Source organism: Vidua chalybeata, chromosome 24 (assembly GCF_026979565.1).
Source record: "Vidua chalybeata isolate OUT-0048 chromosome 24, bVidCha1 merged haplotype, whole genome shotgun sequence".
Taxonomy (NCBI): domain Eukaryota; kingdom Metazoa; phylum Chordata; class Aves; order Passeriformes; family Viduidae; genus Vidua; species Vidua chalybeata.
Genome location: NC_071553.1, coordinates 57,725 through 83,543, shown reverse-complemented (window position 1 = coordinate 83,543; position 25,819 = coordinate 57,725). Strand labels below are relative to the sequence as shown.

General features: G+C 57.1%; 5 long non-coding RNA genes across 5 annotated transcripts; all 5 read right to left on the bottom strand.

Annotated features, from left to right (window-relative positions):
* Nucleotides 1-841: 841 nt before the first annotated feature.
* On the bottom strand, nucleotides 842-3,178 carry LOC128799558 (uncharacterized). The gene is made up of 2 exons (XR_008434762.1): nucleotides 3,055-3,178; nucleotides 842-997 (listed from the first exon to the last, which is right to left on the bottom strand). It is a non-coding gene; the product is annotated as an uncharacterized LOC128799558 (long non-coding RNA).
* Nucleotides 3,179-5,036: 1,858 nt separating this feature from the next.
* LOC128799561 (uncharacterized) lies at nucleotides 5,037-7,614 on the bottom strand. Its single transcript, XR_008434763.1, has 2 exons — nucleotides 7,249-7,614; nucleotides 5,037-5,192 (listed from the first exon to the last, which is right to left on the bottom strand). It is a non-coding gene; the product is annotated as an uncharacterized LOC128799561 (long non-coding RNA).
* Nucleotides 7,615-9,229: 1,615 nt separating this feature from the next.
* Nucleotides 9,230-13,947, bottom strand: LOC128799529 (uncharacterized). Its single transcript, XR_008434751.1, has 2 exons — nucleotides 13,582-13,947; nucleotides 9,230-9,385 (listed from the first exon to the last, which is right to left on the bottom strand). It is a non-coding gene; the product is annotated as an uncharacterized LOC128799529 (long non-coding RNA).
* Nucleotides 13,948-17,659: 3,712 nt separating this feature from the next.
* LOC128799556 (uncharacterized) lies at nucleotides 17,660-20,233 on the bottom strand. The gene is made up of 2 exons (XR_008434760.1): nucleotides 19,874-20,233; nucleotides 17,660-17,815 (listed from the first exon to the last, which is right to left on the bottom strand). It is a non-coding gene; the product is annotated as an uncharacterized LOC128799556 (long non-coding RNA).
* Nucleotides 20,234-21,855: 1,622 nt separating this feature from the next.
* LOC128799551 (uncharacterized) lies at nucleotides 21,856-24,429 on the bottom strand. The gene is made up of 2 exons (XR_008434755.1): nucleotides 24,070-24,429; nucleotides 21,856-22,011 (listed from the first exon to the last, which is right to left on the bottom strand). It is a non-coding gene; the product is annotated as an uncharacterized LOC128799551 (long non-coding RNA).
* Nucleotides 24,430-25,819: the final 1,390 nt, after the last annotated feature.

Genomic DNA, 25,819 nt, shown 5'->3' with positions numbered 1-25,819 from the left:
CCACGTGCGGCTGACCCTGCAGACAGGAGAGAGAGAAGCCAAGCTCCCAGAGAGAGAAAATGGGGAAAGTGACAGGAGGGAAGAGAGGGAAAAGGTAGACGTGGGCCCATGGCCCCCAGCAGCAGCACCCACAGGCCCAAAGCCCCCCGCCCCCTGCCCAGCACAGCCTGCCCTGCCCCTCCAGCTGTCAGCCGAGTGGGGGACAGGGGCCAGTGGCCGCTGCCAGCAGCAGGAATGGGGGCAGCGTGAGGATGCCCTGGCTTGGCTTTTGTCTCTTGATCGGTGCGGGCACAGGGCAGTGCAAGGCGGGCTGGCAAGCGAAGCCCGGAGCCTTTGGAGGCTCCAAGCCTTAAACATCAGCCCCTGCAGCAGCCCAGATCCGGGTCCCGCAGTTCCCAAGGCTGCCATGGCCTTCAGAGCATGAAGGTGGATTTGGCATGCCTGTGGCCCGATGCCGCCTCCCGGTCCAGGAGTCCCCGTGGCTCCAGCAGCAAGGGTGGCTGAAGGCTTCCTGCCTGTTTTGGGCCATTGCTGCAGGGGCCACTGCTGTCAGAGCCCCCTCTCTGCTGCTGACAGCTCTGCTCCTGGGGACACTGCTCTGGCCCAGCCCAGGAAGAGCAGCAGTGCCCAGTGCCAGGAGTGGTGTCGGTGGGACCCCCTGTGCACAGGGACCCCCAGCCCCGGGGTGGCCGTGCCAGCCCCGCCAGGGACCTCCAGCCCCGGCAACCCAGAACAAGTGGAAAGCACAAGGGTGCAAACGCCGCCTGGGCCCAAAGGCATTGCAAAGAGAACTGAGATTTTAAAAAGAAACAGTATTTTTTTCCCAAAGATAGGCAAAAGCTAGGATTTACAGAAGATGTTTTATTTGGACAATCCTTATAAAAACAACAGTCTACAGAACATGTTTACATGGCAGCCTATAGAGTAACAATCTACAGAACATATTTACATGGGTACCTATAGTCTAACAAACTTCCTAACGTATTTACATGGGTACCTATAGTCTAACAAACTTGCTAACATATTTACATGGGAGCCTATAGGGTCACAAACTTTAAAACATATTTACAGAAAACCTCTAAACATAGACCGTAAGTACAAAGGGGTCATATCAGTGTCCATCATCTCCCTCAGTCCTGGAGGAAAGGATGCAGCAGCGCTGGACTCTGCTGCCAGCAGTGGCTCAGGTGGGCTGGGCGTGGGAAGCATCTGCTTCTCTTGCTCGTGGGGCTCCATCTTCATCCGAGGACCATGGGCTCCTCCTCATCCTTCTCATCAACCTCCATTTCCTCGATGTCGTCCTCCACGTCCACCTCCATGTCCTCGGCAGTGTCTTCTGTGTCCACCTCCATCATTTCTTCTCCATGCACCACCATGTCCACTTCCATCTCCTCCAGGGTGTCTCTGACCGTCTGCAAGAGGCAGCACAATCTCACGCTGGGCTTGCTGTCCCACCCCATCCATTCCCACATGGCTGCAGCCTGCCCAAGCAGGGTGCCCCCCTCCCTGGAATGGCACTGTACCTCCACTGGGGCAGCAGTGCCCATCCTGCCGGGATTGGCTTCAGAGCAAGCGTCAGGAAAAGCCCAGGCAGCAGCAACAGCTCGGCACTGACGGGCAGAGCGAAGGGCGAGGGAGAACTGGCCGCTGGCAGCAGGTGAAGTGTCTGCTGTGCTCGTTTCCAGGACCTGGACCTTCCTCCTGCAACACGCTGGGAGCTGTGATGTCACAGAAGTTTCAGGGCCACTCCAGACGGAGAGATGGGGATCATGGAATGATCAAATCCTTGAATGCTTTGGCTTGCAAGGGCCCCTAAGGATCATCTGCTTTCAACCTGAGCAACTTCCCACCACACCAGGTTGCTCTGGACCCTGTCCAAGCTGGCCTTGGATGTTCCTGGCGATGGGGCATCCACAGCCTCTCTGCACTGCTCCCTGTGTCAGGGACAACCACCCTCCCAGGAAAGAACTTCTTCCCATCATCAAATCTATTCCAGCTCTTGCAGTTTGATCCCATTCCCCCTTGTCCTGTGACTACAGTTCCTGAGAAAGAGTCCTCCTCCCACTTCCCTGTAGTTCAGGCAGTTCCTGCAGGGTCCCACGTGCAGCTGACCATGCAGACAGGAGAGAGAGAAGCCAAGCTCCCAGAGAGAGAAAATGGGGAAAGTGACAGGAGGGAAGAGAGGGAAAAGGTAGACGTGGGCCCATGGCCCCCAGCAGCAGCACCCACAGGCCCAAAGCCCCCCGCCCCTGCCCAGCACAGCCTGCCCTGCCCCTCCAGCTGTCAGCCGAGTGGGGGACAGGGGCCAGTGGCCGCTGCCAGCAGCAGGAATGGGGGCAGCGTGAGGATGCCCTGGCTTGGCTTTTGTCTCTTGATCGGTGCGGGCACAGGGCAGTGCAAGGCGGGCTGGCAAGCGAAGCCCGGAGCCTTTGGAGGCTCCAAGCCTTAAACATCAGCCCCTGCAGCAGCCCAGATCCGGGTCCCGCAGTTCCCAAGGCTGCCATGGCCTTCAGAGCATGAAGGTGGATTTGGCATGCCTGTGGCCCGATGCCGCCTCCCGGTCCAGGAGTCCCCGTGGCTCCAGCAGCAAGGGTGGCTGAAGGCTTCCTGCCTGCTTTGGGCCATTGCTGCAGGGGCCACTGCTGTCAGAGCCCCCTCTCTGCTGCTGACAGCTCTGCTCCTGGGGACACTGCTCTGGCCCAGCCCAGGAAGAGCAGCAGTGCCCAGTGCCAGGAGTGGTGTCGGTGGGACCCCCTGTGCACAGGGACCCCCAGCCCCGGGGTGGCCGTGCCAGCCCCGCCAGGGACCTCCAGCCCCGGCAACCCAGAACAAGTGGAAAGCACAAGGGTGCAAACGCCGCCTGGGCCCAAAGGCATTGCAAAGAGAACTGAGATTTTAAAAAGAAACAGTACTTTTTTTCCCAAAGATAGGCAAAAGCTAGGATTTACAGAAGATGTTTTATTTGGACAATCCTTATAAAAACAACAGTCTACAGAACATGTTTACATGGCAGCCTATAGAGTAACAATCTACAGAACATATTTACATGGGTACCTATAGTCTAACAAACTTCCTAACGTATTTACATGGGTACCTATAGTCTAACAAACTTGCTAACATATTTACATGGGAGCCTATAGGGTCACAAACTTTAAAACATATTTACAGAAAACCTCTAAACATAGAACGTAAGTACAAAGGGGTCATATCAGTGTCCATCATCTCCCTCAGTCCTGGAGGAAAGGATGCAGCAGCGCTGGACTCTGCTGCCAGCAGTGGCTCAGGTGGGCTGGGCGTGGGAAGCATCTGCTTCTCTTGCTCGTGGGGCTCCATCTTCATCCGAGGACCATGGGCTCCTCCTCATCCTTCTCATCAACCTCCATTTCCTCGATGTCGTCCTCCACGTCCACCTCCATGTCCTCGGCAGTGTCTTCTGTGTCCACCTCCATCATTTCTTCTCCATGCACCACCATGTCCACTTCCATCTCCTCCAGGGTGTCTCTGACCGTCTGCAAGAGGCAGCACAATCTCACGCTGGGCTTGCTGTCCCACCCCATCCATTCCCACATGGCTGCAGCCTGCCCAAGCAGGGTGCCCCCCTCCCTGGAATGGCACTGTACCTCCACTGGGGCAGCAGTGCCCATCCTGCCGGGATTGGCTTCAGAGCAAGCGTCAGGAAAAGCCCAGGCAGCAGCAACAGCTCGGCACTGACGGGCAGAGCGAAGGGCGAGGGAGAACTGGCCGCTGGCAGCAGGTGAAGTGTCTGCTGTGCTCGTTTCCAGGACCTGGACCTTCCTCCTGCAACACGCTGGGAGCTGTGATGTCACAGAAGTTTCAGGGCCACTCCAGACGGAGAGATGGGGATCATGGAATGATCAAATCCTTGAATGCTTTGGCTTGCAAGGGCCCCTAAGGATCATCTGCTTTCAACCTGAGCAACTTCCCACCACACCAGGTTGCTCTGGACCCTGTCCAAGCTGGCCTTGGATGTTCCTGGCGATGGGGCATCCACAGCCTCTCTGCACTGCTCCCTGTGTCAGGGACAACCACCCTCCCAGGAAAGAACTTCTTCCCATCATCAAATCTATTCCAGCTCTTGCAGTTTGATCCCATTCCCCCTTGTCCTGTGACTACAGTTCCTGAGAAAGAGTCCTCCTCCCACTTCCCTGTAGTTCAGGCAGTTCCTGCAGGGTCCCACGTGCAGCTGACCATGCAGACAGGAGAGAGAGAAGCCAAGCTCCCAGAGAGAGAAAATGGGGAAAGTGACAGGAGGGAAGAGAGGGAAAAGGTAGACGTGGGCCCATGGCCCCCAGCAGCAGCACCCACAGGCCCAAAGCCCCCGCCCCCTGCCCAGCACAGCCTGCCCTGCCCCTCCAGCTGTCAGCCGAGTGGGGGACAGGGGCCAGTGGCCGCTGCCAGCAGCAGGAATGGGGGCAGCGTGAGGATGCCCTGGCTTGGCTTTTGTCTCTTGATCGGTGCGGGCACAGGGCAGTGCAAGGCGGGCTGGCAAGCGAAGCCCGGAGCCTTTGGAGGCTCCAAGCCTTAAACATCAGCCCCTGCAGCAGCCCAGATCCGGGTCCCGCAGTTCCCAAGGCTGCCATGGCCTTCAGAGCATGAAGGTGGATTTGGCATGCCTGTGGCCCGATGCCGCCTCCCGGTCCAGGAGTCCCCGTGGCTCCAGCAGCAAGGGTGGCTGAAGGCTTCCTGCCTGTTTTGGGCCATTGCTGCAGGGGCCACTGCTGTCAGAGCCCCCTCTCTGCTGCTGACAGCTCTGCTCCTGGGGACACTGCTCTGGCCCAGCCCAGGAAGAGCAGCAGTGCCCAGTGCCAGGAGTGGTGTCGGTGGGACCCCCTGTGCACAGGGACCCCCAGCCCCGGGGTGGCCGTGCCAGCCCCGCCAGGGACCTCCAGCCCCGGCAACCCAGAACAAGTGGAAAGCACAAGGGTGCAAACGCCGCCTGGGCCCAAAGGCATTGCAAAGAGAACTGAGATTTTAAAAAGAAACAGTACTTTTTTTTCCCAAAGATAGGCAAAAGCTAGGATTTACAGAAGATGTTTTATTTGGACAATCCTTATAAAAACAACAGTCTACAGAACATGTTTACATGGCAGCCTATAGAGTAACAATCTACAGAACATATTTACATGGGTACCTATAGTCTAACAAACTTCCTAACGTATTTACATGGGTACCTATAGTCTAACAAACTTGCTAACATATTTACATGGGAGCCTATAGGGTCACAAACTTTAAAACATATTTACAGAAAACCTCTAAACATAGACCGTAAGTACAAAGGGGTCATATCAGTGTCCATCATCTCCCTCAGTCCTGGAGGAAAGGATGCAGCAGCGCTGGACTCTGCTGCCAGCAGTGGCTCAGGTGGGCTGGGCGTGGGAAGCATCTGCTTCTCTTGCTCGTGGGGCTCCATCTTCATCCGAGGACCATGGGCTCCTCCTCATCCTTCTCATCAACCTCCATTTCCTCGATGTCGTCCTCCACGTCCACCTCCATGTCCTCGGCAGTGTCTTCTGTGTCCACCTCCATCATTTCTTCTCCATGCACCACCATGTCCACTTCCATCTCCTCCAGGGTGTCTCTGACCGTCTGCAAGAGGCAGCACAATCTCACGCTGGGCTTGCTGTCCCACCCCATCCATTCCCACATGGCTGCAGCCTGCCCAAGCAGGGTGCCCCCCTCCCTGGAATGGCACTGTACCTCCACTGGGGCAGCAGTGCCCATCCTGCCGGGATTGGCTTCAGAGCAAGCGTCAGGAAAAGCCCAGGCAGCAGCAACAGCTCGGCACTGACGGGCAGAGCGAAGGGCGAGGGAGAACTGGCCGCTGGCAGCAGGTGAAGTGTCTGCTGTGCTCGTTTCCAGGACCTGGACCTTCCTCCTGCAACACGCTGGGAGCTGTGATGTCACAGAAGTTTCAGGGCCACTCCAGACGGAGAGATGGGGATCATGGAATGATCAAATCCTTGAATGCTTTGGCTTGCAAGGGCCCCTAAGGATCATCTGCTTTCAACCTGAGCAACTTCCCACCACACCAGGTTGCTCTGGACCCTGTCCAAGCTGGCCTTGGATGTTCCTGGCGATGGGGCATCCACAGCCTCTCTGCACTGCTCCCTGTGTCAGGGACAACCACCCTCCCAGGAAAGAACTTCTTCCCATCATCAAATCTATTCCAGCTCTTGCAGTTTGATCCCATTCCCCCTTGTCCTGTGACTACAGTTCCTGAGAAAGAGTCCTCCTCCCACTTCCCTGTAGTTCAGGCAGTTCCTGCAGGGTCCCACGTGCAGCTGACCATGCAGACAGGAGAGAGAGAAGCCAAGCTCCCAGAGAGAGAAAATGGGGAAAGTGACAGGAGGGAAGAGAGGGAAAAGGTAGACGTGGGCCCATGGCCCCCAGCAGCAGCACCCACAGGCCCAAAGCCCCCCGCCCCCTGCCCAGCACAGCCTGCCCTGCCCCTCCAGCTGTCAGCCGAGTGGGGGACAGGGGCCAGTGGCCGCTGCCAGCAGCAGGAATGGGGGCAGCGTGAGGATGCCCTGGCTTGGCTTTTGTCTCTTGATCGGTGCGGGCACAGGGCAGTGCAAGGCGGGCTGGCAAGCGAAGCCCGGAGCCTTTGGAGGCTCCAAGCCTTAAACATCAGCCCCTGCAGCAGCCCAGATCCGGGTCCCGCAGTTCCCAAGGCTGCCATGGCCTTCAGAGCATGAAGGTGGATTTGGCATGCCTGTGGCCCGATGCCGCCTCCCGGTCCAGGAGTCCCCGTGGCTCCAGCAGCAAGGGTGGCTGAAGGCTTCCTGCCTGTTTTGGGCCATTGCTGCAGGGGCCACTGCTGTCAGAGCCCCCTCTCTGCTGCTGACAGCTCTGCTCCTGGGGACACTGCTCTGGCCCAGCCCAGGAAGAGCAGCAGTGCCCAGTGCCAGGAGTGGTGTCGGTGGGACCCCCTGTGCACAGGGACCCCCAGCCCCGGGGTGGCCGTGCCAGCCCCGCCAGGGACCTCCAGCCCCGGCAACCCAGAACAAGTGGAAAGCACAAGGGTGCAAACGCCGCCTGGGCCCAAAGGCATTGCAAAGAGAACTGAGATTTAAAAAGAAACAGTATTTTTTTCCCAAAGATAGGCAAAAGCTAGGATTTACAGAAGATGTTTTATTTGGACAATCCTTATAAAAACAACAGTCTACAGAACATGTTTACATGGCAGCCTATAGAGTAACAATCTACAGAACATATTTACATGGGTACCTATAGTCTAACAAACTTCCTAACGTATTTACATGGGTACCTATAGTCTAACAAACTTGCTAACATATTTACATGGGAGCCTATAGGGTCACAAACTTTAAAACATATTTACAGAAAACCTCTAAACATAGAACGTAATTACAAAGGGGTCATATCAGTGTCCATCATCTCCCTCAGTCCTGGAGGAAAGGATGCAGCAGCGCTGGACTCTGCTGCCAGCAGTGGCTCAGGTGGGCTGGGCGTGGGAAGCATCTGCTTCTCTTGCTCGTGGGGCTCCATCTTCATCCGAGGACCATGGGCTCCTCCTCATCCTTCTCATCAACCTCCATTTCCTCGATGTCGTCCTCCACGTCCACCTCCATGTCCTCGGCAGTGTCTTCTGTGTCCACCTCCATCATTTCTTCTCCATGCACCACCATGTCCACTTCCATCTCCTCCAGGGTGTCTCTGACCGTCTGCAAGAGGCAGCACAATCTCACGCTGGGCTTGCTGTCCCACCCCATCCATTCCCACATGGCTGCAGCCTGCCCAAGCAGGGTGCCCCCCTCCCTGGAATGGCACTGTACCTCCACTGGGGCAGCAGTGCCCATCCTGCCGGGATTGGCTTCAGAGCAAGCGTCAGGAAAAGCCCAGGCAGCAGCAACAGCTCGGCACTGACGGGCAGAGCGAAGGGCGAGGGAGAACTGGCCGCTGGCAGCAGGTGAAGTGTCTGCTGTGCTCGTTTCCAGGACCTGGACCTTCCTCCTGCAACACGCTGGGAGCTGTGATGTCACAGAAGTTTCAGGGCCACTCCAGACGGAGAGATGGGGATCATGGAATGATCAAATCCTTGAATGCTTTGGCTTGCAAGGGCCCCTAAGGATCATCTGCTTTCAACCTGAGCAACTTCCCACCACACCAGGTTGCTCTGGACCCTGTCCAAGCTGGCCTTGGATGTTCCTGGCGATGGGACATCCACAGCCTCTCTGCACTGCTCCCTGTGTCAGGGACAACCACCCTCCCAGGAAAGAACTTCTTCCCATCATCAAATCTATTCCAGCTCTTGCAGTTTGATCCCATTCCCCCTTGTCCTGTGACTACAGTTCCTGAGAAAGAGTCCTCCTCCCACTTCCCTGTAGTTCAGGCAGTTCCTGCAGGGTCCCACGTGCGGCTGACCCTGCAGACAGGAGAGAGAGAAGCCAAGCTCCCAGAGAGAGAAAATGGGGAAAGTGACAGGAGGGAAGAGAGGGAAAAGGTAGACGTGGGCCCATGGCCCCCAGCAGCAGCACCCACAGGCCCAAAGCCCCCGCCCCCTGCCCAGCACAGCCTGCCCTGCCCCTCCAGCTGTCAGCCGAGTGGGGGACAGGGGCCAGTGGCCGCTGCCAGCAGCAGGAATGGGGGCAGCGTGAGGATGCCCTGGCTTGGCTTTTGTCTCTTGATCGGTGCGGGCACAGGGCAGTGCAAGGCGGGCTGGCAAGCGAAGCCCGGAGCCTTTGGAGGCTCCAAGCCTTAAACATCAGCCCCTGCAGCAGCCCAGATCCGGGTCCCGCAGTTCCCAAGGCTGCCATGGCCTTCAGAGCATGAAGGTGGATTTGGCATGCCTGTGGCCCGATGCCGCCTCCCGGTCCAGGAGTCCCCGTGGCTCCAGCAGCAAGGGTGGCTGAAGGCTTCCTGCCTGTTTTGGGCCATTGCTGCAGGGGCCACTGCTGTCAGAGCCCCCTCTCTGCTGCTGACAGCTCTGCTCCTGGGGACACTGCTCTGGCCCAGCCCAGGAAGAGCAGCAGTGCCCAGTGCCAGGAGTGGTGTCGGTGGGACCCCCTGTGCACAGGGACCCCCAGCCCCGGGGTGGCCGTGCCAGCCCCGCCAGGGACCTCCAGCCCCGGCAACCCAGAACAAGTGGAAAGCACAAGGGTGCAAACGCCGCCTGGGCCCAAAGGCATTGCAAAGAGAACTGAGATTTTAAAAAGAAACAGTACTTTTTTTCCCAAAGATAGGCAAAAGCTAGGATTTACAGAAGATGTTTTATTTGGACAATCCTTATAAAAACAACAGTCTACAGAACATGTTTACATGGCAGCCTATAGAGTAACAATCTACAGAACATATTTACATGGGTACCTATAGTCTAACAAACTTCCTAACGTATTTACATGGGTACCTATAGTCTAACAAACTTGCTAACATATTTACATGGGAGCCTATAGGGTCACAAACTTTAAAACATATTTACAGAAAACCTCTAAACATAGAACGTAAGTACAAAGGGGTCATATCAGTGTCCATCATCTCCCTCAGTCCTGGAGGAAAGGATGCAGCAGCGCTGGACTCTGCTGCCAGCAGTGGCTCAGGTGGGCTGGGCGTGGGAAGCATCTGCTTCTCTTGCTCGTGGGGCTCCATCTTCATCCGAGGACCATGGGCTCCTCCTCATCCTTCTCATCAACCTCCATTTCCTCGATGTCGTCCTCCACGTCCACCTCCATGTCCTCGGCAGTGTCTTCTGTGTCCACCTCCATCATTTCTTCTCCATGCACCACCATGTCCACTTCCATCTCCTCCAGGGTGTCTCTGACCGTCTGCAAGAGGCAGCACAATCTCACGCTGGGCTTGCTGTCCCACCCCATCCATTCCCACATGGCTGCAGCCTGCCCAAGCAGGGTGCCCCCCTCCCTGGAATGGCACTGTACCTCCACTGGGGCAGCAGTGCCCATCCTGCCGGGATTGGCTTCAGAGCAAGCGTCAGGAAAAGCCCAGGCAGCAGCAACAGCTCGGCACTGACGGGCAGAGCGAAGGGCGAGGGAGAACTGGCCGCTGGCAGCAGGTGAAGTGTCTGCTGTGCTCGTTTCCAGGACCTGGACCTTCCTCCTGCAACACGCTGGGAGCTGTGATGTCACAGAAGTTTCAGGGCCACTCCAGACGGAGAGATGGGGATCATGGAATGATCAAATCCTTGAATGCTTTGGCTTGCAAGGGCCCCTAAGGATCATCTGCTTTCAACCTGAGCAACTTCCCACCACACCAGGTTGCTCTGGACCCTGTCCAAGCTGGCCTTGGATGTTCCTGGCGATGGGGCATCCACAGCCTCTCTGCACTGCTCCCTGTGTCAGGGACAACCACCCTCCCAGGAAAGAACTTCTTCCCATCATCAAATCTATTCCAGCTCTTGCAGTTTGATCCCATTCCCCCTTGTCCTGTGACTACAGTTCCTGAGAAAGAGTCCTCCTCCCACTTCCCTGTAGTTCAGGCAGTTCCTGCAGGGTCCCACGTGCGGCTGACCCTGCAGACAGGAGAGAGAGAAGCCAAGCTCCCAGAGAGAGAAAATGGGGAAAGTGACAGGAGGGAAGAGAGGGAAAAGGTAGACGTGGGCCCATGGCCCCCAGCAGCAGCACCCACAGGCCCAAAGCCCCCCGCCCCCTGCCCAGCACAGCCTGCCCTGCCCCTCCAGCTGTCAGCCGAGTGGGGGACAGGGGCCAGTGGCCGCTGCCAGCAGCAGGAATGGGGGCAGCGTGAGGATGCCCTGGCTTGGCTTTTGTCTCTTGATCGGTGCGGGCACAGGGCAGTGCAAGGCGGGCTGGCAAGCGAAGCCCGGAGCCTTTGGAGGCTCCAAGCCTTAAACATCAGCCCCTGCAGCAGCCCAGATCCGGGTCCCGCAGTTCCCAAGGCTGCCATGGCCTTCAGAGCATGAAGGTGGATTTGGCATGCCTGTGGCCCGATGCCGCCTCCCGGTCCAGGAGTCCCCGTGGCTCCAGCAGCAAGGGTGGCTGAAGGCTTCCTGCCTGTTTTGGGCCATTGCTGCAGGGGCCACTGCTGTCAGAGCCCCCTCTCTGCTGCTGACAGCTCTGCTCCTGGGGACACTGCTCTGGCCCAGCCCAGGAAGAGCAGCAGTGCCCAGTGCCAGGAGTGGTGTCGGTGGGACCCCCTGTGCACAGGGACCCCCAGCCCCGGGGTGGCCGTGCCAGCCCCGCCAGGGACCTCCAGCCCCGGCAACCCAGAACAAGTGGAAAGCACAAGGGTGCAAACGCCGCCTGGGCCCAAAGGCATTGCAAAGAGAACTGAGATTTTAAAAAGAAACAGTACTTTTTTTTCCCAAAGATAGGCAAAAGCTAGGATTTACAGAAGATGTTTTATTTGGACAATCCTTATAAAAACAACAGTCTACAGAACATGTTTACATGGCAGCCTATAGAGTAACAATCTACAGAACATATTTACATGGGTACCTATAGTCTAACAAACTTCCTAACATATTTACATGGGTACCTATAGTCTAACAAACTTCCTAACGTATTTAGATGGGTACCTATAGTCTAACAAACTTGCTAACATATTTACATGGGAGCCTATAGGGTCACAAACTTTAAAACATATTTACAGAAAACCTCTAAACATAGACCGTAAGTACAAAGGGGTCATATCAGTGTCCATCATCTCCCTCAGTCCTGGAGGAAAGGATGCAGCAGCGCTGGACTCTGCTGCCAGCAGTGGCTCAGGTGGGCTGGGCGTAGGAACCATCTGCTTCTCTTGCTCGTGGGGCTCCATCTTCATCCGAGGACCATGGGCTCCTCCTCATCCTTCTCATCAACCTCCATTTCCTCGATGTCGTCCTCCACGTCCACCTCCATGTCCTCGGCAGTGTCTTCTGTGTCCACCTCCATCATTTCTTCTCCATGCACCACCATGTCCACTTCCATCTCCTCCAGGGTGTCTCTGACCGTCTGCAAGAGGCAGCACAATCTCACGCTGGGCTTGCTGTCCCACCCCATCCATTCCCACATGGCTGCAGCCTGCCCAAGCAGGGTGCCCCCCTCCCTGGAATGGCACTGTACCTCCACTGGGGCAGCAGTGCCCATCCTGCCGGGATTGGCTTCAGAGCAAGCGTCAGGAAAAGCCCAGGCAGCAGCAACAGCTCGGCACTGACGGGCAGAGCGAAGGGCGAGGGAGAACTGGCCGCTGGCAGCAGGTGAAGTGTCTGCTGTGCTCGTTTCCAGGACCTGGACCTTCCTCCTGCAACACGCTGGGAGCTGTGATGTCACAGAAGTTTCAGGGCCACTCCAGACGGAGAGATGGGGATCATGGAATGATCAAATCCTTGAATGCTTTGGCTTGCAAGGGCCCCTAAGGATCATCTGCTTTCAACCTGAGCAACTTCCCACCACACCAGGTTGCTCTGGACCCTGTCCAAGCTGGCCTTGGATGTTCCTGGCGATGGGACATCCACAGCCTCTCTGCACTGCTCCCTGTGTCAGGGACAACCACCCTCCCAGGAAAGAACTTCTTCCCATCATCAAATCTATTCCAGCTCTTGCAGTTTGATCCCATTCCCCCTTGTCCTGTGACTACAGTTCCTGAGAAAGAGTCCTCCTCCCACTTCCCTGTAGTTCAGGCAGTTCCTGCAGGGTCCCACGTGCGGCTGACCCTGCAGACAGGAGAGAGAGAAGCCAAGCTCCCAGAGAGAGAAAATGGGGAAAGTGACAGGAGGGAAGAGAGGGAAAAGGTAGACGTGGGCCCATGGCCCCCAGCAGCAGCACCCACAGGCCCAAAGCCCCCCGCCCCCTGCCCAGCACAGCCTGCCCTGCCCCTCCAGCTGTCAGCCGAGTGGGGGACAGGGGCCAGTGGCCGCTGCCAGCAGCAGGAATGGGGGCAGCGTGAGGATGCCCTGGCTTGGCTTTTGTCTCTTGATCGGTGCGGGCACAGGGCAGTGCAAGGCGGGCTGGCAAGCGAAGCCCGGAGCCTTTGGAGGCTCCAAGCCTTAAACATCAGCCCCTGCAGCAGCCCAGATCCGGGTCCCGCAGTTCCCAAGGCTGCCATGGCCTTCAGAGCATGAAGGTGGATTTGGCATGCCTGTGGCCCGATGCCGCCTCCCGGTCCAGGAGTCCCCGTGGCTCCAGCAGCAAGGGTGGCTGAAGGCTTCCTGCCTGTTTTGGGCCATTGCTGCAGGGGCCACTGCTGTCAGAGCCCCCTCTCTGCTGCTGACAGCTCTGCTCCTGGGGACACTGCTCTGGCCCAGCCCAGGAAGAGCAGCAGTGCCCAGTGCCAGGAGTGGTGTCGGTGGGACCCCTGTGCACAGGGACCCCCAGCCCCGGGGTGGCCGTGCCAGCCCCGCCAGGGACCTCCAGCCCCGGCAACCCAGAACAAGTGGAAAGCACAAGGGTGCAAACGCCGCCTGGGCCCAAAGGCATTGCAAAGAGAACTGAGATTTTAAAAAGAAACAGTACTTTTTTTCCCAAAGATAGGCAAAAGCTAGGATTTACAGAAGATGTTTTATTTGGACAATCCTTATAAAAACAACAGTCTACAGAACATGTTTACATGGCAGCCTATAGAGTAACAATCTACAGAACATATTTACATGGGTACCTATAGTCTAACAAACTTCCTAACGTATTTACATGGGTACCTATAGTCTAACAAACTTGCTAACATATTTACATGGGAGCCTATAGGGTCACAAACTTTAAAACATATTTACAGAAAACCTCTAAACATAGACCGTAAGTACAAAGGGGTCATATCAGTGTCCATCATCTCCCTCAGTCCTGGAGGAAAGGATGCAGCAGCGCTGGACTCTGCTGCCAGCAGTGGCTCAGGTGGGCTGGGCGTGGGAAGCATCTGCTTCTCTTGCTCGTGGGGCTCCATCTTCATCCGAGGACCATGGGCTCCTCCTCATCCTTCTCATCAACCTCCATTTCCTCGATGTCGTCCTCCACGTCCACCTCCATGTCCTCGGCAGTGTCTTCTGTGTCCACCTCCATCATTTCTTCTCCATGCACCACCATGTCCACTTCCATCTCCTCCAGGGTGTCTCTGACCGTCTGCAAGAGGCAGCACAATCTCACGCTGGGCTTGCTGTCCCACCCCATCCATTCCCACATGGCTGCAGCCTGCCCAAGCAGGGTGCCCCCCTCCCTGGAATGGCACTGTACCTCCACTGGGGCAGCAGTGCCCATCCTGCCGGGATTGGCTTCAGAGCAAGCGTCAGGAAAAGCCCAGGCAGCAGCAACAGCTCGGCACTGACGGGCAGAGCGAAGGGCGAGGGAGAACTGGCCGCTGGCAGCAGGTGAAGTGTCTGCTGTGCTCGTTTCCAGGACCTGGACCTTCCTCCTGCAACACGCTGGGAGCTGTGATGTCACAGAAGTTTCAGGGCCACTCCAGACGGAGAGATGGGGATCATGGAATGATCAAATCCTTGAATGCTTTGGCTTGCAAGGGCCCCTAAGGATCATCTGCTTTCAACCTGAGCAACTTCCCACCACACCAGGTTGCTCTGGACCCTGTCCAAGCTGGCCTTGGATGTTCCTGGCGATGGGGCATCCACAGCCTCTCTGCACTGCTCCCTGTGTCAGGGACAACCACCCTCCCAGGAAAGAACTTCTTCCCATCATCAAATCTATTCCAGCTCTTGCAGTTTGATCCCATTCCCCCTTGTCCTGTGACTACAGTTCCTGAGAAAGAGTCCTCCTCCCACTTCCCTGTAGTTCAGGCAGTTCCTGCAGGGTCCCACGTGCGGCTGACCATGCAGACAGGAGAGAGAGAAGCCAAGCTCCCAGAGAGAGAAAATGGGGAAAGGGACAGGAGGGAAGAGAGGGAAAAGGTAGACGTGGGCCCATGGCCCCCAGCAGCAGCACCCACAGGCCCAAAGCCCCCGCCCCCTGCCCAGCACAGCCTGCCCTGCCCCTCCAGCTGTCAGCCGAGTGGGGGACAGGGGCCAGTGGCCGCTGCCAGCAGCAGGAATGGGGGCAGCGTGAGGATGCCCTGGCTTGGCTTTTGTCTCTTGATCGGTGCGGGCACAGGGCAGTGCAAGGCGGGCTGGCAAGCGAAGCCCGGAGCCTTTGGAGGCTCCAAGCCTTAAACATCAGCCCCTGCAGCAGCCCAGATCCGGGTCCCGCAGTTCCCAAGGCTGCCATGGCCTTCAGAGCATGAAGGTGGATTTGGCATGCCTGTGGCCCGATGCCGCCTCCCGGTCCAGGAGTCCCCGTGGCTCCAGCAGCAAGGGTGGCTGAAGGCTTCCTGCCTGTTTTGGGCCATTGCTGCAGGGGCCACTGCTGTCAGAGCCCCCTCTCTGCTGCTGACAGCTCTGCTCCTGGGGACACTGCTCTGGCCCAGCCCAGGAAGAGCAGCAGTGCCCAGTGCCAGGAGTGGTGTCGGTGGGACCCCCTGTGCACAGGGACCCCCAGCCCCGGGGTGGCCGTGCCAGCCCCGCCAGGGACCTCCAGCCCCGGCAACCCAGAACAAGTGGAAAGCACAAGGGTGCAAACGCCGCCTGGGCCCAAAGGCATTGCAAAGAGAACTGAGATTTTAAAAGAAACAGTACTTTTTTTCCCAAAGATAGGCAAAAGCTAGGATTTACAGAAGATGTTTTATTTGGACAATCCTTATAAAAACAACAGTCTACAGAACATGTTTACATGGCAGCCTATAGAGTAACAATCTACAGAACATATTTACATGGGTACCTATAGTCTAACAAACTTCCTAACGTATATACATGGGTACCTATAGTCTAACAAACTTGCTAACATATTTACATGGGAGCCTATAGGGTCACAAACTTTAAAACATATTTACAGAAAACCTCTAAACATAGACCGTAAGTACAAAGGGGTCATATCAGTGTCCATCATCTCCCTCAGTCCTGGAGGAAAGGATGCAGCAGCGCTGGACTCTGCTGCCAGCAGTGGCTCAGGTGGGCTGGGCGTGGGAAGCATCTGCTTCTCTTGCTCGTGGGACTCCATCTTCATCCGAGGACCATGGGCTCCTCCTCATCCTTCTCATCAACCTCCATTTCCTCGATGTCGTCCTCCACGTCCACCTCCATGTCCTCGGCAGTGTCTTCTGTGTCCACCTCCATCATTTCTTCTCCATGCACCACCATGTCCACTTCCATCTCCTCCAGGGTGTCTCTGACCGTCTGCAAGAGGCAGCACAATCTCACGCTGGGCTTGCTGTCCCACCCCATCCATTCCCACATGGCTGCAGCCTGCCCAAGCAGGGTGCCCCCCTCCCTGGAATGGCACTGTACCTCCACTGGGGCAGCAGTGCCCATCCTGCCGGGATTGGCTTCAGAGCAAGCGTCAGGAAAAGCCCAGGCAGCAGCAACAGCTCGGCACTGACGGGCAGAGCGAAGGGCGAGGGAGAACTGGCCGCTGGCAGCAGGTGAAGTGTCTGCTGTGCTCGTTTCCAGGACCTGGACCTTCCTCCTGCAACACGCTGGGAGCTGTGATGTCACAGAAGTTTCAGGGCCACTCCAGACGGAGAGATGGGGATCATGGAATGATCAAATCCTTGAATGCTTTGGCTTGCAAGGGCCCCTAAGGATCATCTGCTTTCAACCTGAGCAACTTCCCACCACACCAGGTTGCTCTGGACCCTGTCCAAGCTGGCCTTGGATGTTCCTGGCGATGGGGCATCCACAGCCTCTCTGCACTGCTCCCTGTGTCAGGGACAACCACCCTCCCAGGAAAGAACTTCTTCCCATCATCAAATCTATTCCAGCTCTTGCAGTTTGATCCCATTCCCCCTTGTCCTGTGACTACAGTTCCTGAGAAAGAGTCCTCCTCCCACTTCCCTGTAGTTCAGGCAGTTCCTGCAGGGTCCCACGTGCGGCTGACCATGCAGACAGGAGAGAGAGAAGCCAAGCTCCCAGAGAGAGAAAATGGGGAAAGGGACAGGAGGGAAGAGAGGGAAAAGGTAGACGTGGGCCCATGGCCCCCAGCAGCAGCACCCACAGGCCCAAAGCCCCCCGCCCCCTGCCCAGCACAGCCTGCCCTGCCCCTCCAGCTGTCAGCCGAGTGGGGGACAGGGGCCAGTGGCCGCTGCCAGCAGCAGGAATGGGGGCAGCGTGAGGATGCCCTGGCTTGGCTTTTGTCTCTTGATCGGTGCGGGCACAGGGCAGTGCAAGGCGGGCTGGCAAGCGAAGCCCGGAGCCTTTGGAGGCTCCAAGCCTTAAACATCAGCCCCTGCAGCAGCCCAGATCCGGGTCCCGCAGTTCCCAAGGCTGCCATGGCCTTCAGAGCATGAAGGTGGATTTGGCATGCCTGTGGCCCGATGCCGCCTCCCGGTCCAGGAGTCCCCGTGGCTCCAGCAGCAAGGGTGGCTGAAGGCTTCCTGCCTGTTTTGGGCCATTGCTGCAGGGGCCACTGCTGTCAGAGCCCCCTCTCTGCTGCTGACAGCTCTGCTCCTGGGGACACTGCTCTGGCCCAGCCCAGGAAGAGCAGCAGTGCCCAGTGCCAGGAGTGGTGTCGGTGGGACCCCCTGTGCACAGGGACCCCCAGCCCCGGGGTGGCCGTGCCAGCCCCGCCAGGGACCTCCAGCCCCAGCAACCCAGAACAAGTGGAAAGCACAAGGGTGCAAACGCCGCCTGGGCCCAAAGGCATTGCAAAGAGAACTGAGATTTTAAAAAGAAACAGTACTTTTTTTCCCAAAGATAGGCAAAAGCTAGGATTTACAGAAGATGTTTTATTTGGACAATCCTTATAAAAACAACAGTCTACAGAACATGTTTACATGGCAGCCTATAGAGTAACAATCTACAGAACATATTTACATGGGTACCTATAGTCTAACAAACTTCCTAACGTATTTACATGGGTACCTATAGTCTAACAAACTTGCTAACATATTTACATGGGAGCCTATAGGGTCACAAACTTTAAAACATATTTACAGAAAACCTCTAAACATAGACCGTAAGTACAAAGGGGTCATATCAGTGTCCATCATCTCCCTCAGTCCTGGAGGAAAGGATGCAGCAGCGCTGGACTCTGCTGCCAGCAGTGGCTCAGGTGGGCTGGGCGTGGGAAGCATCTGCTTCTCTTGCTCGTGGGGCTCCATCTTCATCCGAGGACCATGGGCTCCTCCTCATCCTTCTCATCAACCTCCATTTCCTCGATGTCGTCCTCCACGTCCACCTCCATGTCCTCGGCAGTGTCTTCTGTGTCCACCTCCATCATTTCTTCTCCATGCACCACCATGTCCACTTCCATCTCCTCCAGGGTGTCTCTGACCGTCTGCAAGAGGCAGCACAATCTCACGCTGGGCTTGCTGTCCCACCCCATCCATTCCCACATGGCTGCAGCCTGCCCAAGCAGGGTGCCCCCCTCCCTGGAATGGCACTGTACCTCCACTGGGGCAGCAGTGCCCATCCTGCCGGGATTGGCTTCAGAGCAAGCGTCAGGAAAAGCCCAGGCAGCAGCAACAGCTCGGCACTGACGGGCAGAGCGAAGGGCGAGGGAGAACTGGCCGCTGGCAGCAGGTGAAGTGTCTGCTGTGCTCGTTTCCAGGACCTGGACCTTCCTCCTGCAACACGCTGGGAGCTGTGATGTCACAGAAGTTTCAGGGCCACTCCAGACGGAGAGATGGGGATCATGGAATGATCAAATCCTTGAATGCTTTGGCTTGCAAGGGCCCCTAAGGATCATCTGCTTTCAACCTGAGCAACTTCCCACCACACCAGGTTGCTCTGGACCCTGTCCAAGCTGGCCTTGGATGTTCCTGGCGATGGGGCATCCACAGCCTCTCTGCACTGCTCCCTGTGTCAGGGACAACCACCCTCCCAGGAAAGAACTTCTTCCCATCATCAAATCTATTCCAGCTCTTGCAGTTTGATCCCATTCCCCCTTGTCCTGTGACTACAGTTCCTGAGAAAGAGTCCTCCTCCCACTTCCCTGTAGTTCAGGCAGTTCCTGCAGGGTCCCACGTGCAGCTGACCATGCAGACAGGAGAGAGAGAAGCCAAGCTCCCAGAGAGAGAAAATGGGGAAAGGGACAGGAGGGAAGAGAGGGAAAAGGTAGACGTGGGCCCATGGCCCCCAGCAGCAGCACCCACAGGCCCAAAGCCCCCCGCCCCCTGCCCAGCACAGCCTGCCCTGCCCCTCCAGCTGTCAGCCGAGTGGGGGACAGGGGCCAGTGGCCGCTGCCAGCAGCAGGAATGGGGGCAGCGTGAGGATGCCCTGGCTTGGCTTTTGTCTCTTGATCGGTGCGGGCACAGGGCAGTGCAAGGCGGGCTGGCAAGCGAAGCCCGGAGCCTTTGGAGGCTCCAAGCCTTAAACATCAGCCCCTGCAGCAGCCCAGATCCGGGTCCCGCAGTTCCCAAGGCTGCCATGGCCTTCAGAGCATGAAGGTGGATTTGGCATGCCTGTGGCCCGATGCCGCCTCCCGGTCCAGGAGTCCCCGTGGCTCCAGCAGCAAGGGTGGCTGAAGGCTTCCTGCCTGTTTTGGGCCATTGCTGCAGGGGCCACTGCTGTCAGAGCCCCCTCTCTGCTGCTGACAGCTCTGCTCCTGGGGACACTGCTCTGGCCCAGCCCAGGAAGAGCAGCAGTGCCCAGTGCCAGGAGTGGTGTCGGTGGGACCCCCTGTGCACAGGGACCCCCAGCCCCGGGGTGGCCGTGCCAGCCCCGCCAGGGACCTCCAGCCCCGGCAACCCAGAACAAGTGGAAAGCACAAGGGTGCAAACGCCGCCTGGGCCCAAAGGCATTGCAAAGAGAACTGAGATTTTAAAAAGAAACAGTACTTTTTTTCCCAAAGATAGGCAAAAGCTAGGATTTACAGAAGATGTTTTATTTGGACAATCCTTATAAAAACAACAGTCTACAGAACATGTTTACATGGCAGCCTATAGAGTAACAATCTACAGAACATATTTACATGGGTACCTATAGTCTAACAAACTTCCTAACGTATTTACATGGGTACCTATAGTCTAACAAACTTGCTAACATATTTACATGGGAGCCTATAGGGTCACAAACTTTAAAACATATTTACAGAAAACCTCTAAACATAGACCGTAAGTACAAAGGGGTCATATCAGTGTCCATCATCTCCCTCAGTCCTGGAGGAAAGGATGCAGCAGCGCTGGACTCTGCTGCCAGCAGTGGCTCAGGTGGGCTGGGCGTGGGAAGCATCTGCTTCTCTTGCTCGTGGGACTCCATCTTCATCCGAGGACCATGGGCTCCTCCTCATCCTTCTCATCAACCTCCATTTCCTCGATGTCGTCCTCCACGTCCACCTCCATGTCCTCGGCAGTGTCTTCTGTGTCCACCTCCATCATTTCTTCTCCATGCACCACCATGTCCACTTCCATCTCCTCCAGGGTGTCTCTGACCGTCTGCAAGAGGCAGCACAATCTCACGCTGGGCTTGCTGTCCCACCCCATCCATTCCCACATGGCTGCAGCCTGCCCAAGCAGGGTGCCACCCTCCCTGGAATGGCACTGTACCTCCACTGGGGCAGCAGTGCCCATCCTGCCGGGATTGGCTTCAGAGCAAGCGTCAGGAAAAGCCCAGGCAGCAGCAACAGCTCGGCACTGACGGGCAGAGCGAAGGGCGAGGGAGAACTGGCCGCTGGCAGCAGGTGAAGTGTCTGCTGTGCTCGTTTCCAGGACCTGGACCTTCCTCCTGCAACACGCTGGGAGCTGTGATGTCACAGAAGTTTCAGGGCCACTCCAGACGGAGAGATGGGGATCATGGAATGATCAAATCCTTGAATGCTTTGGCTTGCAAGGGCCCCTAAGGATCATCTGCTTTCAACCTGAGCAACTTCCCACCACACCAGGTTGCTCTGGACCCTGTCCAAGCTGGCCTTGGATGTTCCTGGCGATGGGACATCCACAGCCTCTCTGCACTGCTCCCTGTGTCAGGGACAACCACCCTCCCAGGAAAGAACTTCTTCCCATCATCAAATCTATTCCAGCTCTTGCAGTTTGATCCCATTCCCCCTTGTCCTGTGACTACAGTTCCTGAGAAAGAGTCCTCCTCCCACTTCCCTGTAGTTCAGGCAGTTCCTGCAGGGTCCCACGTGCGGCTGACCCTGCAGACAGGAGAGAGAGAAGCCAAGCTCCCAGAGAGAGAAAATGGGGAAAGGGACAGGAGGGAAGAGAGGGAAAAGGTAGACGTGGGCCCATGGCCCCCAGCAGCAGCACCCACAGGCCCAAAGCCCCCCGCCCCCTGCCCAGCACAGCCTGCCCTGCCCCTCCAGCTGTCAGCCGAGTGGGGGACAGGGGCCAGTGGCCGCTGCCAGCAGCAGGAATGGGGGCAGCGTGAGGATGCCCTGGCTTGGCTTTTGTCTCTTGATCGGTGCGGGCACAGGGCAGTGCAAGGCGGGCTGGCAAGCGAAGCCCGGAGCCTTTGGAGGCTCCAAGCCTTAAACATCAGCCCCTGCAGCAGCCCAGATCCGGGTCCCGCAGTTCCCAAGGCTGCCATGGCCTTCAGAGCATGAAGGTGGATTTGGCATGCCTGTGGCCCGATGCCGCCTCCCGGTCCAGGAGTCCCCGTGGCTCCAGCAGCAAGGGTGGCTGAAGGCTTCCTGCCTGTTTTGGGCCATTGCTGCAGGGGCCACTGCTGTCAGAGCCCCCTCTCTGCTGCTGACAGCTCTGCTCCTGGGGACACTGCTCTGGCCCAGCCCAGGAAGAGCAGCAGTGCCCAGTGCCAGGAGTGGTGTCGGTGGGACCCCCTGTGCACAGGGACCCCCAGCCCCGGGGTGGCCGTGCCAGCCCCGCCAGGGACCTCCAGCCCCGGCAACCCAGAACAAGTGGAAAGCACAAGGGTGCAAACGCCGCCTGGGCCCAAAGGCATTGCAAAGAGAACTGAGATTTTAAAAAGAAACAGTACTTTTTTTCCCAAAGATAGGCAAAAGCTAGGATTTACAGAAGATGTTTTATTTGGACAATCCTTATAAAAACAACAGTCTACAGAACATGTTTACATGGCAGCCTATAGAGTAACAATCTACAGAACATATTTACATGGGTACCTATAGTCTAACAAACTTCCTAACGTATTTACATGGGTACCTATAGTCTAACAAACTTGCTAACATATTTACATGGGAGCCTATAGGGTCACAAACTTTAAAACATATTTACAGAAAACCTCTAAACATAGACCGTAAGTACAAAGGGGTCATATCAGTGTCCATCATCTCCCTCAGTCCTGGAGGAAAGGATGCAGCAGCGCTGGACTCTGCTGCCAGCAGTGGCTCAGGTGGGCTGGGCGTGGGAAGCATCTGCTTCTCTTGCTCGTGGGACTCCATCTTCATCCGAGGACCATGGGCTCCTCCTCATCCTTCTCATCAACCTCCATTTCCTCGATGTCGTCCTCCACGTCCACCTCCATGTCCTCGGCAGTGTCTTCTGTGTCCACCTCCATCATTTCTTCTCCATGCACCACCATGTCCACTTCCATCTCCTCCAGGGTGTCTCTGACCGTCTGCAAGAGGCAGCACAATCTCACGCTGGGCTTGCTGTCCCACCCCATCCATTCCCACATGGCTGCAGCCTGCCCAAGCAGGGTGCCCCCCTCCCTGGAATGGCACTGTACCTCCACTGGGGCAGCAGTGCCCATCCTGCCGGGATTGGCTTCAGAGCAAGCGTCAGGAAAAGCCCAGGCAGCAGCAACAGCTCGGCACTGACGGGCAGAGCGAAGGGCGAGGGAGAACTGGCCGCTGGCAGCAGGTGAAGTGTCTGCTGTGCTCGTTTCCAGGACCTGGACCTTCCTCCTGCAACACGCTGGGAGCTGTGATGTCACAGAAGTTTCAGGGCCACTCCAGACGGAGAGATGGGGATCATGGAATGATCAAATCCTTGAATGCTTTGGCTTGCAAGGGCCCCTAAGGATCATCTGCTTTCAACCTGAGCAACTTCCCACCACACCAGGTTGCTCTGGACCCTGTCCAAGCTGGCCTTGGATGTTCCTGGCGATGGGGCATCCACAGCCTCTCTGCACTGCTCCCTGTGTCAGGGACAACCACCCTCCCAGGAAAGAACTTCTTCCCATCATCAAATCTATTCCAGCTCTTGCAGTTTGATCCCATTCCCCCTTGTCCTGTGACTACAGTTCCTGAGAAAGAGTCCTCCTCCCACTTCCCTGTAGTTCAGGCAGTTCCTGCAGGGTCCCACGTGCGGCTGACCCTGCAGACAGGAGAGAGAGAAGCCAAGCTCCCAGAGAGAGAAAATGGGGAAAGTGACAGGAGGGAAGAGAGGGAAAAGGTAGACGTGGGCCCATGGCCCCCAGCAGCAGCACCCACAGGCCCAAAGCCCCCCGCCCCCTGCCCAGCACAGCCTGCCCTGCCCCTCCAGCTGTCAGCCGAGTGGGGGACAGGGGCCAGTGGCCGCTGCCAGCAGCAGGAATGGGGGCAGCGTGAGGATGCCCTGGCTTGGCTTTTGTCTCTTGATCGGTGCGGGCACAGGGCAGTGCAAGGCGGGCTGGCAAGCGAAGCCCGGAGCCTTTGGAGGCTCCAAGCCTTAAACATCAGCCCCTGCAGCAGCCCAGATCCGGGTCCCGCAGTTCCCAAGGCTGCCATGGCCTTCAGAGCATGAAGGTGGATTTGGCATGCCTGTGGCCCGATGCCGCCTCCCGGTCCAGGAGTCCCCGTGGCTCCAGCAGCAAGGGTGGCTGAAGGCTTCCTGCCTGTTTTGGGCCATTGCTGCAGGGGCCACTGCTGTCAGAGCCCCCTCTCTGCTGCTGACAGCTCTGCTCCTGGGGACACTGCTCTGGCCCAGCCCAGGAAGAGCAGCAGTGCCCAGTGCCAGGAGTGGTGTCGGTGGGACCCCCTGTGCACAGGGAGCCCCAGCCCCGGGGTGGCCGTGCCAGCCCCGCCAGGGACCTCCAGCCCCGGCAACCCAGAACAAGTGGAAAGCACAAGGGTGCAAACGCCGCCTGGGCCCAAAGGCATTGCAAAGAGAACTGAGATTTTAAAAAGAAACAGTACTTTTTTTCCCAAAGATAGGCAAAAGCTAGGATTTACAGAAGATGTTTTATTTGGACAATCCTTATAAAAACAACAGTCTACAGAACATGTTTACATGGCAGCCTATAGAGTAACAATCTACAGAACATATTTACATGGGTACCTATAGTCTAACAAACTTCCTAACGTATTTACATGGGTACCTATAGTCTAACAAACTTGCTAACATATTTACATGGGAGCCTATAGGGTCACAAACTTTAAAACATATTTACAGAAAACCTCTAAACATAGACCGTAAGTACAAAGGGGTCATATCAGTGTCCATCATCTCCCTCAGTCCTGGAGGAAAGGATGCAGCAGCGCTGGACTCTGCTGCCAGCAGTGGCTCAGGTGGGCTGGGCGTGGGAAGCATCTGCTTCTCTTGCTCGTGGGACTCCATCTTCATCCGAGGACCATGGGCTCCTCCTCATCCTTCTCATCAACCTCCATTTCCTCGATGTCGTCCTCCACGTCCACCTCCATGTCCTCGGCAGTGTCTTCTGTGTCCACCTCCATCATTTCTTCTCCATGCACCACCATGTCCACTTCCATCTCCTCCAGGGTGTCTCTGACCGTCTGCAAGAGGCAGCACAATCTCACGCTGGGCTTGCTGTCCCACCCCATCCATTCCCACATGGCTGCAGCCTGCCCAAGCAGGGTGCCCCCCTCCCTGGAATGGCACTGTACCTCCACTGGGGCAGCAGTGCCCATCCTGCCGGGATTGGCTTCAGAGCAAGCGTCAGGAAAAGCCCAGGCAGCAGCAACAGCTCGGCACTGACGGGCAGAGCGAAGGGCGAGGGAGAACTGGCCGCTGGCAGCAGGTGAAGTGTCTGCTGTGCTCGTTTCCAGGACCTGGACCTTCCTCCTGCAACACGCTGGGAGCTGTGATGTCACAGAAGTTTCAGGGCCACTCCAGACGGAGAGATGGGGATCATGGAATGATCAAATCCTTGAATGCTTTGGCTTGCAAGGGCCCCTAAGGATCATCTGCTTTCAACCTGAGCAACTTCCCACCACACCAGGTTGCTCTGGACCCTGTCCAAGCTGGCCTTGGATGTTCCTGGCGATGGGGCATCCACAGCCTCTCTGCACTGCTCCCTGTGTCAGGGACAACCACCCTCCCAGGAAAGAACTTCTTCCCATCATCAAATCTATTCCAGCTCTTGCAGTTTGATCCCATTCCCCCTTGTCCTGTGACTACAGTTCCTGAGAAAGAGTCCTCCTCCCACTTCCCTGTAGTTCAGGCAGTTCCTGCAGGGTCCCACGTGCAGCTGACCATGCAGACAGGAGAGAGAGAAGCCAAGCTCCCAGAGAGAGAAAATGGGGAAAGGGACAGGAGGGAAGAGAGGGAAAAGGTAGACGTGGGCCCATGGCCCCCAGCAGCAGCACCCACAGGCCCAAAGCCCCCGCCCCCTGCCCAGCACAGCCTGCCCTGCCCCTCCAGCTGTCAGCCGAGTGGGGGACAGGGGCCAGTGGCCGCTGCCAGCAGCAGGAATGGGGGCAGCGTGAGGATGCCCTGGCTTGGCTTTTGTCTCTTGATCGGTGCGGGCACAGGGCAGTGCAAGGCGGGCTGGCAAGCGAAGCCCGGAGCCTTTGGAGGCTCCAAGCCTTAAACATCAGCCCCTGCAGCAGCCCAGATCCGGGTCCCGCAGTTCCCAAGGCTGCCATGGCCTTCAGAGCATGAAGGTGGATTTGGCATGCCTGTGGCCCGATGCCGCCTCCCGGTCCAGGAGTCCCCGTGGCTCCAGCAGCAAGGGTGGCTGAAGGCTTCCTGCCTGTTTTGGGCCATTGCTGCAGGGGCCACTGCTGTCAGAGCCCCCTCTCTGCTGCTGACAGCTCTGCTCCTGGGGACACTGCTCTGGCCCAGCCCA